The sequence below is a fragment of the Anabrus simplex genome, chromosome 5, assembly GCF_040414725.1.
Source record: "Anabrus simplex isolate iqAnaSimp1 chromosome 5, ASM4041472v1, whole genome shotgun sequence".
NCBI lineage: Eukaryota > Metazoa > Arthropoda > Insecta > Orthoptera > Tettigoniidae > Anabrus > Anabrus simplex.
In genome coordinates this window covers 448,176,238-448,193,963 of record NC_090269.1, presented here as the reverse complement: position 1 = coordinate 448,193,963, position 17,726 = coordinate 448,176,238, and the positions used below count along the sequence as shown (strand labels likewise).

The window sequence follows — 17,726 nt, the reverse complement described above, 5'->3', positions numbered from 1 at the left end:
GTACCGAACAGTGTTGGCACTAGCTTAGGTTATCTGTTAAATGTATATGAGAAATATGCTAACCATGAATCACAGCTGAATGAAATAGGTAACGTAATCGTTAATAGCACAAATAACCAGATTGGTATTAAAATGAAGGGAGACAAAACAACTGTACTCACATTACCGGAAGGTAGTTACACTTTTTCGGAAATAGGAGCTCTAGTTCAAGAAGCAATAATTAACAACTTTCCTATTCTCGAAGAGGAGAATGACCCTCTAGATGGAGATAGTAAACTTATTACTATTACTTACGAAAAGACCTATCTTCGCTGTAAAATGTCCTCCAACCTAGACGTAGACTTTGATGTTTCCGATTCAATTGCTGATTTGTTAGGATTTTCACGCCGAAAATATGATGCTAATAAATTACATATTTCAGGAGAGATTATTAAAATTAATAACGTGAACTCGATTCGTGTATGTTGTAATCTCGTGTTAGGTTCCGGTTCCTACCTCAACGGTAAACAAACACATTCGTTATACAATTTTAAACCGCTTGTTCCAGCAGGCTATCCTATCGTAGTTCAACCGTCAACTATAAGCTTCTTACCGGTAAACACTAGTGTTATTCAACATATATCCGTTGTACTCGAAGATCAGTTCGAAAACCCAATCGACTTACAAAATGAGGATGTAACAGTAGAGTTAATTATTCGTCCAGTAAAAATACAGTAATCATATATAACATAAAGCGTACACTTATGTACTATCATTCGAGTAAGGAACAGTTGAACAACAACATCATGGTAGTAATTTACAACAACCAGTCAAAAATCCGAGGATTAAAAGAGGAAGCAGCTAGAGTAGTAAAATATAGAGTAAAGCTAAAAAAACAATCTCATCGTGTATGCGACAAGAAAAAATTAACCACAAACAATAAAGACTTTTTACAATCGCTAGGCTACCGACTACTATAAGTTCTATTTCTCCTACAGAAACTACTTTACTCTCTTTTCGTGTGCGTAATCAAGGTAACATCACTCTCTTTTTGTGTGAATTCACTTTACAATGCTACCGACTACCCCCCTAGGATAAAGCATATAAATTCTAATTCTCTACCAAAAACTACTTTAGTCTCTTTTTGTGTACAATCACGCTAACATCAAGGAGAAATATGTTCAACGTAACGGACAAAGTTATATTTGACAACAGAGTTGCTAGGCGGGAAGTAAGGAGCTATCATCCATATGCTGGCACGAAATATGAAAACAACGATGAAATTCGAGTTCCTGTACACAACCAAGAACATATATTTTTACCCTCTGAAGCTGATGTTCACATCGAAGGTGAAATAGTTAGATCAAGCGCAGATAATACACCATCAGCTACAGCCGTTCCCGATCAAAACTTTGCAGCAAATCTCTTCGATGAAATGCGTATTGAATTGAATGGGAAAGAGATTGAAAGAACACGACGTGTAGGCACAACTAGTGCTATAAAAACTTTCGCCTCTTATTCTAAAAATGAAATGTTAGCGCTGCAAAATGCAGGCTATTTTCTATCAATTTCTACACCACCAAACGAAGCTAATATTGCCCACGCAACTACAAAGCTGTTCCACGCAATTATCCCACTGAGTCTTCTTTGTGGATTATTTGAAGACTACAGGAAACCATTCATAAACTGTAAACTTGAATTTATCTTTATTCGTTCTAGAGATGACAAATGTGCACTGTTTTCAGCCAACGCGGAAGATACAGCTAAGGTCAAAGTACGAAAAATGTATATAAAGCTACCAACTCTAATACTGTCCGACGAGGAAGAAGTTAAACGCATAAAGTTAATCCAAAAAAATCCTTCTATTCCTGTAGCATTTCGATCGTGGAGTTATCACGAGTTCCCTACTATTCCAAATTCAACGAAAATTAATTGGACTGTTATGACTACGTCACAAATAGAAAAACCGAGAGTTTTTATGCTTGCTTTCCAAACCGATCGTAAGAAAATTAATGTTTCTTCTTCTCTGTTCGATCACTGTAATATTCGATCCGTTGGCGTATTCTTAAATTCAAACTTTTATCCCTATGAAAAGGCTGTAGCTAATTTTAACAATGGTGACTACAGTGAATTGTATGATATGTTCATCAAGTTTCGTAATGCGTACTATCAGCTTGATGATAATCGTTCCGAACCGAACATATCACGAAGTGAATTTCACTCGCATTGTCCTATTGTTGTTGTTAATTGCATGGAACAGGTTGAATCGATAAAATCTTCTTCTGTAGATGTTCGCGTTGAAATTGAAACGAACGAACCTATTCCAGCCAACACTACTCTGCATTGCATTATTATTCATGATCGCATAATAAATTATAAACCACTAACGAATGAAGTATTTTTCTTCCAATAATCTTGCGCGAGTTTTTCTTCCTTTTTTTTTTCCTTGCTAATAGTGTATATAAACGAGAGAGTGAAGATTCTCTGCTTCAGTTCTTCGATATCAAGCACACCATGAGTGCAAAACCCAGAGGAGTGATAGTTGACATTCAGAGGTTACCTACTGGAGGTTACGAGATAGCCTGTTGTAATATAGATTCGTCTACAAATGTGTTATCTACTGCTCTATTAGGTATGAGTGTACCTAATTTAGATTTCACGCTTACGTCGTTTTTCAATCTTCTCAGTGAACAACAATACCAATATCTGGTTGTGTGCAACTGTGTTAATGAGTTACGTCTATTAGCACTGCAAGAGTATCCTCGTACATGCATAATTGACTTGAACACTATAGAAGGTGTACCTGATTTAAGAACAATGCGTAACGAGTGTTTCCCTGTTGACTGTCCGCGGCATTTACCACATGTTGCAAGACATTCAGGCAGCTGTGCTATGTTCAACGTTCACGCAGTTCATAGTTGGCTAAAATCGACAGATGGTGTGATGAGAATAGTGTGTTCAGTGATAAACAAATTCAAGAAAGAAGGTGTGAGCAGATTCAATAAATTTGAGTGGGCTTTCTTCCCTGAAAACATATTATCTATTTACGAACAACATCAGTTAAGTGCGCTCTGGCAGTATCTACCAGATCATCTGAAGGCGAACTTACACCAGGCTTGTCAGGATTCAGGAGCTAACAACAACGACATCGTCCGAGCTTGATATCAGCTACTAATACATCAATTATTAAGGTGAAAAAAAAATATAGATATAATACCATCCTTTTTTCCTTGGTTGTTTTTTCGGTTTTATTCTGCTTCTAACTAATTTATTTATTTTTTCTCCTCTGCAGGTGTCTCCTCATAGTGGGATCAACAACAACAACAACAACAACGACGTCTGAGCTTGATATTAGTTACTATTTCATCAATTATTAAGGTAAAGAAAAAAAATAGTTTCCTTTTTTTTCTTGCTTGCTTTTTCTGTTTTATGCTGCTATCAACTAATTTTTCTTTCTTTTTTCCCCTCTGCAGAACTCTCCTCTGGTGGCGGTAGAAGATTCAGTCTCTGCAGATCTCTCCTCGTGGTTGCAGTTACAAATTCAATCAGAAGTTTATATTTTGAAAAACCTCTGTAGTTTCCTATTCAATAAACTTGATTGTAAAAAAGAAATATGTTCTCTTTTTTTTTTCATTCTCCTACTCCTACTTTAGTTAAGAGTACAAGGAATAAAAGGAGAGGCTGCGCAGGATAGTTTGAAAGAAAATCAAACTTTTTGATCATCTAGTGTAGAGTTTTTATTTTTTTCGAAAAAGAAAAAAGATTAAATAAAGGTTTACAATGCACTTTAATATATAAATGATAGAAAATTAACTTACAGTACAATACTAGTTAGTACAATAGTATACAATGTACTTAAACAGCGAGTGTAATTCTATAAGATTCCTTTTTTTTTTCATAATTAAATAAATATAATAGTATGCAATGTACTTTAAAAGTATAAATACAGTACAATACATTGAATAAAAGAAACAGCGAGTGAAATGTTTATCTAGTTTGAAATTCTATAAGCTTACATTTTTTTTCTTTAATTAATTACAGAATGAAACAAAAGTTTCTCTAAAATAAAAAATGATTAAAGTAATCATAGGAGCTTCTCCTCTTATTACTTAATATTCACCTTCAGAGAAAATTACATTATTTTACATACAGAGGGGTAAACTGATGACAAAGTGGAGGAGGTGTTCACAAAAAAAGCAAACCTACCTTGCAAGATAGCTATACATTAGTTATACTTCTTTTCTCTGCAAGACTGTAATGTCCAAATGGTAATGTATTAATTTTGTTATCTGTGATGTACCTTTTGTCATCATTAGCTGTGAGTGCTAGTTTGTATTGACGAACCGTGAACACAGAATGAGAATTGGAAGTAATGCACACTTGTAGTTTGGTCACTTGTTCACCTTCATACAGACAACGTCTATACTGATCAATTGTAAGGTGATCGACAACATTTTTTTTGACACCCTTAGCTTTACATGTAGGTTTCTCTTTTTCACACAACTTAATAGCATACATCTTTGGTCTCAAACCTACAAATTCTTCAACAATACTTCCACCGTTTTCATCCTTCATCAAACCTATTTCACCTGAATTTTTTCTTTCAATTTGGAAAGGATTATTTTCATCATAATTTCCTGTATCAAACAAAACTGAATTTTCCTTCATAAACTCATATATATCAAATGAAAAATTGTATATTAAACTGTCGGTGTCAGTGTAGAGTAGTTGTGAGTTTGATTCTGTGTTTCTCAAAATAACGTTGTAGCGAAAATCGTTCATTTTCATTTTTGACAAATCTAAAATTGTAGCACCGAGGTAAACCGGTTGATTGTGATGAATTTGAAGTTTCTTCATTTCGATAACCATACACTGTTCGTCTACTATAATACGACGTTTGAAGTTTGCTCTTGAGATCAACGTACCAGCACCATAACGTCCCTTCCACTGTGTGACCCATCTGACGTCGCGCAGCTTCCTTACGTTCATTAATGAACGACCAAAAATTGCGTTATTCATTAATTTATAGAAACTTTTCTCGAACTCATTTTTTGCTAACTTTCGTTTCTCTGTGTTCAAATCAATGTAGCATTTTAACCATGCGCTCTGATTAAACTGAATCGCTCTGTAAATGTGAGCTACTTTCATACCTAATTCTACACACTGTTTTAATAGCCTATAATGAAGAACATACCGTTCCTTGTTGTAAAGAGTGCTCATTAGTTTCGTAGATTTTTCAGGACACAATGGATAATCGGCATGTTTATCATGAAGTTCTAGCGGGTAGATTAAATCAACTTCTACCATAAACCCAACATCTGCTTCATCTCCTACATTCATAATGTCTAAATTCTCAACGTTTTCGACCCATTGAAAGCCGCCCGTTGGAAGAAACTGTTGCATAGCGAATCCATACAAATTGTTCACGTCAAAGTACATTATGTATGATTCCGGTTTGGACTCATCGTATGTTAACATGTACTTGTTATTTGCTACTGCATGCCGCGTAACGCATTGCACATTACCACCGCGTATGGAGCGTTCGAAAAACTGCAGCATGTCGATATCCTGAAGTAATTCTAGCTGGACAGCTGTTATTTTCTTCATAGCACTCCATGCCATAGACGGTACCGTGTAGAAATGAGCGGCATCAATACCATATGTCTCTTTTCCACTCAATCTAAAGTTTTCAAATACATCGGCCAAGAGTAAAGTATCGATTTTAAAGTAAAGATCAGAATATTCACCCAACGATTTACAGTTAAACTTATTCCAAATAAGCTGAGCAAACGCGTAGTTTTCTTCCGAAACAGTTTCACCCTTTAAAGAGCTAAAGAATGAAATCCTTGGCTGTAAACTAGTGTCGTCTAACACCTCCATACTAGTAACATATTCGTATGGAAATATCCCTTTCCGAGAAGCGAGTTTAAACTGTAAATCATCGGTGAAATACCGTCTCGTTACAAGCTTTGACTCGTCACTAAGTAATACTGCCATTTTGTCCAGCGAAAAAGGAATAAAGTTGTAAGTGTCTATAAATCTTAGTTCAACACACTGTCTTTGGTTATAACGTATAAAGTTTGAAAATCCTTTGTATCGTTCCATGTTCACTGCTAATAGTTTAATGTTCGTTCTGTGATTTGTCACAACATCCCCTCCCTTCCTATGCAGTTCTCTAATTATGAAATGACCATCATAGGCTGTCAAATTATGGAATGCTACCGGCAAGATAGAAATTTTACGATACTGTAAGTTACACAATTGATGTGCTGATCCCCTGTAAACACCCGTTAAATGACAATGATCGCGAACTTTAATTTCATTATCTGCAATTTCCTTCTCACATATGTGACATAATGTAGACGAAAAAAATTCATTTTCTTGCTCAACAGTTAATGCTAACATTGGTTTCGTATCAAAATAATAGGGCGCAAGCGTGTCCACCAAGTTATACATCTCATCTACGAACCATTTTACACAATCACTACCTCGATAGAGTTTGAAAGAGCACAAATCTCTGTCAAAACTACAGTGTAAATAATATGCTACGCTGTATGGCACATGTTCGTGAATTGGAGTTGAATGTGAGGTGTCATCACTTGGAAAACAAGTAGACACAGGTTTCAGTATGCATTCTGTGTCAGCATACACAATAAAAGGCACTGGCTCTTTAACCTTATACTCGGTAAAGTACACTAGCCGTTCGCTATCCGAAGGCATTATACTTTTGCCCACCGGAAATTGTATACAGTTATTAGTATGCAAAGCTAATTTTTCCTTATTAGAAAAGTAAGACAAACACCGTCTGCAAATATAAATTCTATTATGGTTCTTCGTAAGAGATGAGCGCACAAGACGTGGAAGATTCTTAATCAAACAAAAGTGATACTTCTCACTGTCGCCAATCTGAAGCATTAGAAGATCTACGATCTTTTCACACGTTTTATGTGAAATGTACAATGGTACAAGAGTAAACTCTTTTTTGTCATCATTCCGTCCTATGCACACCCAGTTGTTCTCGTCATACTGCGCTCCGAATACATTCACGGAGATTTCGTTTTGATCTTCAAATTTTCTCATGTATCTCATTTCCATCGGGATTGGTATGTCTTTTAAATTTAAAATTGCATTATAATGTGGATAAGAAGAAATGCGATCTACATGATGTTTAGCTGGAACTAAGCCAGCAACTACACTCCACGCAAAGCAAGCATCTCGTGTGTTCCGCAGATTAATAACTGCTTTCTTGTTTCGAATTGCTGTAGGCAACGTTAGACTAGTTGGCGACTTGCCCACGTGAAAACCTACATTTTTATTAATGTTTATCCGCAATTCGCGAATTCGTAGCAGAGACCATCCCGAATCACGAGCCTCGAACTCTGATAATTTTTTCAGAATCGGTCTCGTTACATGTTCGTTGTACCATTCTCTTAAATTAGTACCTTCAGTAATTTCAGCGTTCCTTGAATGAAAATAATTGTTATCGATTTTATCGTGAAGGACATGTTGTGTGCAGAGAACGGTATTTACTTTTAATGCTTGTGTCTTGAGTGCTTCCTTCACGTATTTATTAAACCACACGTAAGATTTATCTAGGAACTCTTCGGGGAGTAAGAAATCATTGTTAACATTTACCACCGCTAGTGTGTACACTCTGCGCCGAAAAGCTTCCTCGATTTGTTTACACTGGAAAGCAGACAAATCTTCTATCTGAAAAGTTAGTCCATTAACAGCGCGAGCGTGAAAATAAATTTCTAACATCTGATTACGCATTTCCTCTAGCTCGTTAAGATTTTCAATCAGCTTGAACTGAGCTTCTTCTCGCTCGTCGCTAGGTTCGAACCGATATGAAATTAGTATTGATCCATTTACCTCCCTCATAAACGCGCGAATGCGTTCAAACGCTCTATCAAAATGAGTTTGCATTCTACCCGCATCTTCATCTGTCTGTAAATTAATGTCTAGTTTCCTACGTTTGCTGCTCGAAGGATACTCCATGACTAAAAAAAAAAATTACGATTTGGTGCTAAATTTTTCAGCAATCTCAAGACAAGTCCAGCAGTTGCTGTAGCAACGACTTATCAAGAATGTACAATCCGTCATTACACAGTATAACCATCGAGCTAGGTCACTATCTTCTGCATCGCGTGAACAGTGTACAGCTTCGCTAGGAAACTCCTCCTGAAGCTTCCCTAGCAATGTATTACGGTAATAGGAAATGTTATTTGAATTTTGTGACGAAAAGGAAAATTCAATTTTATAAATTTCTTCGAATGTATTGTAGCCAAGAAATAGTAGAAAATGTTCATTACTTGAAAGTTCACTCAAAAGAAATCGCACTACAGCAGCTGTCACTTCCTGCTGGCTTTCATAAGCTTTACTCAGGTTCGTCACATATACTGTATAATTAAAAAGAGAACCCCCTCTGTTCCATAGTTCAATACAATTAGCACTCACTTCTTGTTCTTGTTGTGCGCTCAGTTGTCCCGCTTCATCTTCAACAGGCTGTGAAGTAGCGACCACATCCTCCTCTCGATGTACTTGAAGACGACGACTCTGTATGCTTGGATATGCTTGATGTTCAGTTCCTGGTTTAATCTCAACTTTCTTCCACTTCATCATATTACCACCTCGGACCTGAAAAGAAACACCACATACTATTTTCAATTAACAAAACAATTATGCGAATACGGCGAAAAAAAAAATTACATTAAGAACGAAAATACTCTCTGCATACTTACTTAGTTAAAATAGATGTCGTAACTGATGACATTCTACTGTAGGAAGCACACTTGATGGTAGCCCCTCTCCATGCCTCTGTACATCATTTTCAAGTTGTTTTTTAAAGAATTTATTTCTTCTATTTCTTCTGCTGTAAGTTTTGAGAATTGCGCCGGCAGGAAAACACTCACAGTCTCCTCATCTTCCCCTTCTATATCAACGATTATTTTCCTCCCAAATCTTGTTTCTACCGCTCTCAGCGCTTTAACCTTAAATGGATGGTTAAGTTGCAACTCACTTAACTTTCTATTATGAAATTGTGGTGCCTTGGCAATTTTGTTTAATTTCATTAACATATCCATTTTGTTGAAACTGCTATATCTTTTTTTAAATTAACAAACTAAATAAACTTACACTTACTGAAGAGGAAAGAAAAGTAGTAGTAGTAGTAGTAGAGAACTCTTCCAACTAGATGATAGTTTTCATGTTGCGCTCTGCTCCTTAAATACTCCCTGCCACCACCTTCACTCCTCACCAGTAGGCTGGACTTGTCACTAGTTCACCTTCACTCAAAATTACAACCTACAATAAACATCCTGTTCGTGACAGAGATAACCTTCAACAAGTTAGAAAGCGGATCTTGCCTAGTAACAGCTGCACTGTAGCACTCCTTAGTGTTTCCCCCTCACCCCTCTAGTAAGAGAGGAGTGAGGGATCAATTTTTTTTTCCATAAACTAACATCCTGTTCAGCTTTCACCAGCAAGTGACCTATTAAAGCAAATCCAGTTGCCACATAGTTACTGTACCTTGCCCACAAGAGTAACCTTTCAAGAAAATTAATTACCTCTTACATAAAGACCTCTGAGTGTGTTGTCCTCATTCTACATGTGGTTGACCCCCTTAGCCAGTGAAAGCTACTCCAGCAAAATCCAGTCACAGCACCTTGCCCCCCCACACCTTTCAAGAATTAATTACCTCTCACATTAAGACCTTGCAGTATGTGTAGTTAACATTCCACACACGCCTTGCCAAGTGAGAGGCCCCTTCAGGGAGTGAAGCGCACGGGGCATGCGCAGTGGCTGCCGCTGGTCCAGCTTTCTTCTAGGTACTCTACTACTGTCCTTCAGAGTAGTCACTAGCATTGTGTACATCCTGATACCAGCAATGCGGATATCTATTGCAGCACCTGTTGTCTTGAGAGTTCGAATAGAGCGGTGGGTTTACTGCCTGACAAATCTCTGAAACATTTCTGGAGGTATGGCCCCAAAGTGGTTCCTTCATCTTGTAAATCAAGTTAAAGTCACAAGAGCTTAAATCGGTGCATTATAATGGATGGTACAGCGATTCCAAGCCCCATGAACCAAACAAATCAGTAATGGTTTGCACTGTATGTGGAGGAGCATTCTCGTAGATAATGATGTGTAATACGCATTGACGGTATGCTGTGGAGGAACATGGTGCATTAGGATTAAACAGTCACAGTCATAACAAACAGTTTCACATCATTGTGGTTTCCCGTAATGATGCCATTGGTTCGATCAGCATTTCAGTTACGGCTCATCCACTTTAGCCCATAGTTCATGCGGTATAATGACATGTCATAAGAAAGCCTGTTCTTCAAACGTATAGTACTCCAAATGGTTACGAGCAGCATCGTATTGTAGCCATGTCTGCATTTATGTTGAATCATGCGGAACCCATTGTAATGACATTTTTCTCTTGCACAAGTGTTCCTCCAATCATTTTCGCTAATTCGGTGTCTCGGGCCAGCTCACATATCATATGACATTCACCAGTGACCATTAACATGCGATTCTCCTTCACTGACACTAGGATAACCTGGCTGATGCACGTCTGCCGTATATTGGCATCCCTCGATGAAGGTTTTTACCCACTGTTCCCCTGTCCTTTAAGACAATGCAGTTACTCTGCAAGGTTTGTACGCACTGTTTCCCTGTCCTTTAAGACAATGCAGTTGCCCTACAAGTTTCTGGAAGACCTAGGTTATACTGTCTTGCTGTATGATCTTTGGCACCCAGTTCCATTGTTCCTGTTTCAAAAATAGTGTGGCAACACTATCTTAGATTACAAGCTAACCTGAGGCTGTGTTTGCATGCGCGTGATGAGAGAAGGGGGAGTCCATATGCTCTGAGGTAAGGTAGGTATGTAACTAATGTGTGTCGTCAGTGACATTATTAAATTCCATTGCATGGCATCTCTGCAGCAGTGTTGTCACTGTTAAAGTTCTAACCATCTTATCTCCCGTACTTCAGTTTGCCTTCATTTTGTAGTTTATTGGACATCATTTCTGTTTTCATCCCCCTGTGGCCTACTTATTCTTCGTATGCACAGTCCATTGAAAGTATTTCATGGATGTATCTGGAAAAATGCCAGTTTCAAACATGTGTTTTCCCATGAAGCTAATGTAGACTGTTCGTTGAAACTGTGTTGTCATGAACAAAGAGGTTGTGTTTCCAGTATAAAATTTTACACTGAAGTCAATATAATACTACATGTGCTATGTGGCATATCCATAGATGCAGCTGATCCTGAAGAAAATCTTCTAAGAAGAATTGATCCTATAGAGATTCCTGGGCATTTTTACGAATGTACTTTGGACCCTTGATTTCTATTTGCTGCATTTGCTACACAAGGAATTTGGGATTTTCTTCTCTTTTGCTGGTTGTTAGTTTCAAAATGTACAACATGAATTATGCTCATTCAACTTTCATTAGTAAGGTTTAATTTGATGAATTCATGTGACCATTGCTCTTTTTTTTTTTTTTTGCTATTTTGCTTTACGTCGCACCGACACAGATAGGTCTTACAGCGACGATGGGATAGTAAAGGCCTAGGAGTTGGAAGGAAGCGGCCGTGGCCTTAATTAAGGTACAGCCCCAGCATTTGCCTGGTGTGAAAATGGGAAACCACGGAAAACCATCTTCAGGGCTGCCGATAGTGGGATTCGAACCTACTATCTCCCGGATGCAAGCTCACAGCCGCACGCCTCTACGCGCACGGCCAAATCGCCCGGTCATTGCTCTTTTGGTGACATATGCGATGACAGTAAACTAAATTGAATCCTTTTACCTTTGTTAGAACAGTTGAAAGTTCACTTCTGAGTAAGCAAAGTGTAAGGTTTCTCTGTTTGTGGAAACGCAAATGATAACATTAACATTGCACACCAAGTCAAGTGTAGACAAAGTCAGTTGAATGATAATCTTTTTAAATGTTAGGCTGTTCTACTCATGTCTAGGGAACTTATTAGGTAGATTTAAACTGAACAGAGCCCTTTGAAGACCAAGCCAAAACCCATTGCGTTACAGCTCGGTTGAGCAGTACCTTGCCAATTGACCTCTGCTCAGCCTGATGTGTAATGAGCACAACATATTTGCTGGGCCATTACTCTTGGCTTTTTAGACTAAGGATTCTACCTCTATCAATTAACATGTTCATTGTTATCATGTAGTCTGACTGGACCAGCATCTAGCTGGCAGCATCTCTTAATAATCCCTGACTTGTCTGAGAATGAACTCTGGGGCTTCCAGGAATGTGGTGTATTTGCTATCCTTAGAAAACAGGCCCTTTAAAATCTGAATGTAAATGTTGTAAGTCTATATTGTTGAAGCCTTTATATTGTCTAGGGTCAATGGAGAGTCCAGCATCTGACTAGTTGTTGACCGTACTTGGACATGGTAGGCAGTAGATTGCCATTTCTCAGATTAAGATGCAATGTATGTCTGTTTGACAAGGAGAAAAATCTGTAGGAAACAAGAAACAAACAAGTGACCTGTCATTTAAAGACACATACTAGGAAGAACATGATGACGGGATGCACCTTTCCTGCATCCAGGGCGGGTCGTGAAGGAATCCCTATATTCAGTTAAAGTTTTACAAAATATTTACAGACCTTACTGGTAAATCATATATTTCAGCATCAATGACTTTTCTTGTAATCATATATATTCTTTTAGGTATTTAATTATTTAGGTATTAAATTATTTAGTTACTTATGTATTTATGATATTTAATTGTTTAGGATGAGTATAAATTTTATTATTCAGGAATTGTTCTTCATGGATGCATCAAGAAAAAGATAAGTACTAAGTCAGTCACATCATGCTCTCTTCTATATTAACATCTACAATCACTTGTAGCTGAAATGGATATCATTTGTCTCATAAATCTTACAAATTAGATTGATTATATAAATGTGTCTTATGAAATTTGTCAGCAGGTAATTTATTAAATTCCAACAGCTCACATACTATTATTTAAAAAAATAGCTATAGATTATTATTCAAGGAGACTGTATCAATCATTACCTTCTGGATTTATACATGAGAAGCTTGTCATACTTGTGCATAGGATTAAAAATAAGTGCCATGTACTTGTTCAGCAAACAGTCATCATTATGGGAGAGATCTGGGTTAATTCGTGTTTAATATCCTACTCAACTTTCCCTACAGTGAATTATCTTGATGATTTACTAGTGCATAAACTCTCTATAAACTTCATAATACGTCTTCATACGTGTTGGATGTGGATTACTTATCACTTATCACACATCATGATATCAAGTACAGTACTAACTCTGGATTGCATCTACCTACTTATTTTTATCTTCACAACAAATTATTTTCTTCCGTACCAATGAAACAATTTATATCACACTCATTTTTCTTATTCAAATTCATTCAATACTCATATATCACTTTCTTCATATCTCAGTGTCATACTTCCATCATTTGCAAGTAACCTTGATATATACTGATGCTTAGGAATCTGTAACCATCATCTATCCATTTGATTAATCCATTTCTTCTCAATGCATTTCTGTTTCACTTTATATTATTCTCATGTCCTCATATAATCCAACTATAATCTTCATACGGCAGAGTACGATCTCCATCTTAAAAGAAATTAACCCTTACTCACATATAATCTTAACTATTGTATCGTTACAGATCTTATCATTCATATATAATAACCTCATCTTTTAATTAAATGTCACTTGACAGCACTTACATGTTACACACTTCACATATATCCTAGGCAGGGATTGGTTACGTTGTACAGATAGCTACCTATCATCCCTGGATTTTGACACAAGTATATCATTAATTCATGAGAATTTTCCATATCTGAGATACTTTGAAGTTCACAATGCCTCACCATTGTATTCACCAACAAAATAAGATACCCTTGAGTTCCATAAGGTTTATTCTTACTTGATGCGCTAATAAATAAAACTTATCTTTTTCAATCCACTTCAGTGGGATTGCATTAGGTGTTCTGGGACATCTGTAGATCAGGCACCGCAACTACATCCTCTTGCTGGTCATAAGGATGCTCAGTGATAGGTAAGGTTCCTTTGCCATTATCTCAGGTTAGTTTCCTCAGGACATCGGGCCATCATCTTCTCAGAACATCTTGACAGCCATTTCTTGCACAAATGCAACAGAAATATACACAGATGAAGTCAATTTCATCATGATGGGAATTCCACAGCCTTCTAACATGGTAACTTCTATATCAACCCTGATGTTTTAACTTTAATTCTAGTACTGCTTGTAAAATACCAAAATATCTGCTCTTGTTTCAGCTATTTGTTTTGTAATTGCTGTTTTATATGTCAGTTCACTTATTTCTCGTATCCTAAACATTTCTTTCTGTATAACTATCAATGGTTATCCCTTGCCGATTTGAAGTTGGGATGTATGCTTTCTCGTTATCTTTCAAATCAAATCAAATCAAAATCTCTTTATTTCCAAATGAGGTGTCTACCTCGGTGGCAAATGGTACACTAAAATACATTATTGTCAAGCACTAAATTTTAAATTAACAGGAGACGACGAAAATTTTCCTAGAATACAATATTATACAATTTACGCTAATAATTTTTTCTATTAAACACACACATCATCCTTAATAAATTTATATTGTTTACAAAATTCTACTTATAATATCTTACAAACATAGTCAACTCATATACAGTACGGTATGTGAAATTACTTCTAATAATACTATACAACTGGTATAAGATTAAAATTAACATTGAATTTGATTACATATTTATATTTTACCCATTTTGGAACCTAAGTAGCATAACGACCTGCTGCGTCTTAACCAGAGCCCCTTTTGCCACCACTTTTCAGAGTTCCTGAAGGGCCTTCACAGCTACTGTAGCGGTCCCAGGGCCCTCGAAGTCCCCACTGTACTTCACCCCTACAGGCAGTCCACTACTTGGGCTGTCCAAACTCCTTAGACCAGGGGATGGAATTAATTTAATCACACACATTTATTATTTACAATATCCTGCACTGGTCGAATGCCCTCTAACATTTAATTTATTATCTCTGTTGTTGTTTATTCTCTTCTTGAATATCTGTACAGATTTTGGAAAAGGATCAAACACTACCCCTGGTAAACTGTTCCACTCCTTCACGCCCTTCCCAATGAAAGAAAATTTACCCCAATCGCTTCTGCTAAAATTCCTTCTAATTTTGTACTTGTGGTCAGTTCTACCAATATAATTATTTTCCAACCGAAGCCTCTCACAGATATCTCCCCATGCTTCTTCTCCTGTATAGGCTCTATATAATCCTATAAGTCTACTTTTCTCCCTTCTCTTACTTAAAGTTTCCCACCCAAGTTCCTTTAACATTTCTGATACACTACTCTTTCTCCTGAAATCCCCTGTTACAAACCTTGCTGCTTTCCTCTGCACACCATCTAGTTCTTTTATTAGGTATTCTTGGTGAGGATCCCAAACACTGTTTGCATATTCCAATAATGGACGAACCATACTTAAGTAACATTTTTCTTTTAATTCTTTGTTGCATCCTTTAAGTAGCCTCATTATGACATGTAACGATCTGTATGCTTTCCCAACAACGTCATCAACATGACCCTTCCAGTGCAAATTACTTTCAAATCTCACACCTAAGTATTTGCACTTGCCATCTTTAGGGATAACTACCTCATCCAAAGTATATTCAAATTCAGTTTTAAAGCTCCTGTTTGTAAAAGTTGTAACAGTTGATTTGGCTCCATTAATCTTCATATTATTTTCTTCAACCCATTCCTGGATACTGTCAAGGTCCCTTTGTAATTCTGAACAATCCTCAATGTTATTTATTTCCCTATAAACAATTATGTCATCTGCATACAATCTTATTTTCGATGTTATATTGTTCCCCAAGTCATTTGCGTATATTAAGAAAAATAACGGACCGATTATACTACCCTGTGCAATTCCCTTCCAGACTTTCTCTTCCTGTGATATATTATTTCCTACTTTGACTTTCTGAACCCTTGCATTTAGAAATGTTCTTATCCAACGTATAACCCTTACGTCCAATCCTATTCCCTCCAATTTCTTTAATAATATTCCATGTTCCACTCTATCAAAGGCTTTGGAAAGATCTATGGCTATGCAATCTAACTGGCCTCCTGAATCTAACTGATCTGATATGTCCTGCTGAAATTCCACCAGTTGTGCCTCACAAGAAAATTTCTTTCTAAATCCATACTGGCTCCTCATGAACCAATTTTTATCATCACATATCCCTCTGATGTACTTTGCTATTAAACTCTCCAGTATTTTACAAACTATACTGGTCAGGCTGATTGGTCTGTACTTCTCTGCTTTCCTTTTATCACCCTTTCCTTTATAAATTGGTATTATTATAGATTCCTTCCATTCCTTTGGTATCACACTATTATTTATGACATAGTCAAAGAGAAATTTTAAATAAGGCACTATATACCACCCCATTGTCTTTAATACCTCCCCAGTAATTTGATCACTTCCTGCTGCTTTTCCTTGCTGAAGCAGTTGGATTTCTCTGAAAATATCTTCATTTGTGAATGAGAAGCTTCTTGTTTCCCTCTGTGTCTCTCCCTCTCTATCTTCTGTTACGGTTTCCGAGTCCTGACAGTCTTCTACTGAATCTCGGAATTCCCTACTAAAGAGGTTTGCTTTCTCAGTATCTGTTAAATAGTGTTCACCCCCTTCTCCCACCATTGTAGGAATTTGGATTCCTTTTTCTTTTTGATTCCTCAACTTCTTGAGGAGTTGCCGCTTTCATTACTTTCTTGTATTTCTATGTTCTTCAGTTAAATTATGTGATGCAAATTTCTTCTTTAATTCCTTTAAGTTTCTTCTCAAATCTTGACTTGCTGCTTGTGATATGTGTTTGCTGTTTCAGTCTACAGTTTTTAATAGTAGGATTGTTCTGTCTTATTCACTGACGCCTTGATCATTCCTGCCTCAGCCATGCCATATATTATATGTTATTGACATAGATGATTGAGTTTATGTACGGTACTGTATTTACTTATGCCATGGCAATTGCATCCATTTTAGTTCCAGTACACTATCACAGACAGTGAAATGGCACAAGGATGTTGTAAGAAGAGAAGACAAGGGATGTGCAGATTATCCTTGTCCTTCCAGTTTCCTACTTCTTTTGCTCCCTCTTCCAGTGCTGTTCTTTTTATCCTATTATGAGTTCCTTTTCTTGTCCCAGTTCATATAATTATCACCTGACACTTGTTTGTTGTTTCCTTTTTACATTGGGAGAATAAATCGGTATTTTTATTGTGCAACTATGAAATTTATTTTGTCATCTCTGTATATAAACGTTTATTCTAGCCACTCGTTTACTCTACATTTCTTACTTTGCTTTGCATATGTGTTCCTTACAGCCTTCTGCCAATATTAAAGATGAAATATGCGTGGATGAACTCATAGTTCGTCAGCTGGTCACCTGTTTCAAAGAAGAAGAGAAGTAAGTACAGTTTAGCTTAATTAGATTTTACATCCCTAACCCTTGATAATATGGAATTTGCTGTTTACGTTGTGACCGTTCATAACATCGTCCTGAGCATATTATGGTACCCTGCAGTTTGAATATGCTATATTCCGTGCGATGTTACAACAAATAGTGCCCATACCAGCGCATTGTAGCCGTCCCAGGATATAAGTAGCTCGCCACCAGCCCGAGAGGTCGAGTTCTCC

At 36.9% G+C, this 17,726-nt stretch overlaps 1 long non-coding RNA gene across 1 annotated transcript in view; it reads left to right on the top strand.

Annotated features, from left to right (window-relative positions):
- The window catches only part of LOC136875095 (uncharacterized), a 52,024-nt gene extending 34,528 nt beyond the window's left edge, over positions 1-17,496 (top strand). The window contains exon 3 of the long non-coding RNA XR_010860362.2: positions 17,414-17,496. This is a non-coding gene — a long non-coding RNA (uncharacterized lncRNA). The remainder of the gene's footprint in view (positions 1-17,413) is intronic.
- The last annotated feature ends 230 nt before the right edge of the window (positions 17,497-17,726 follow it).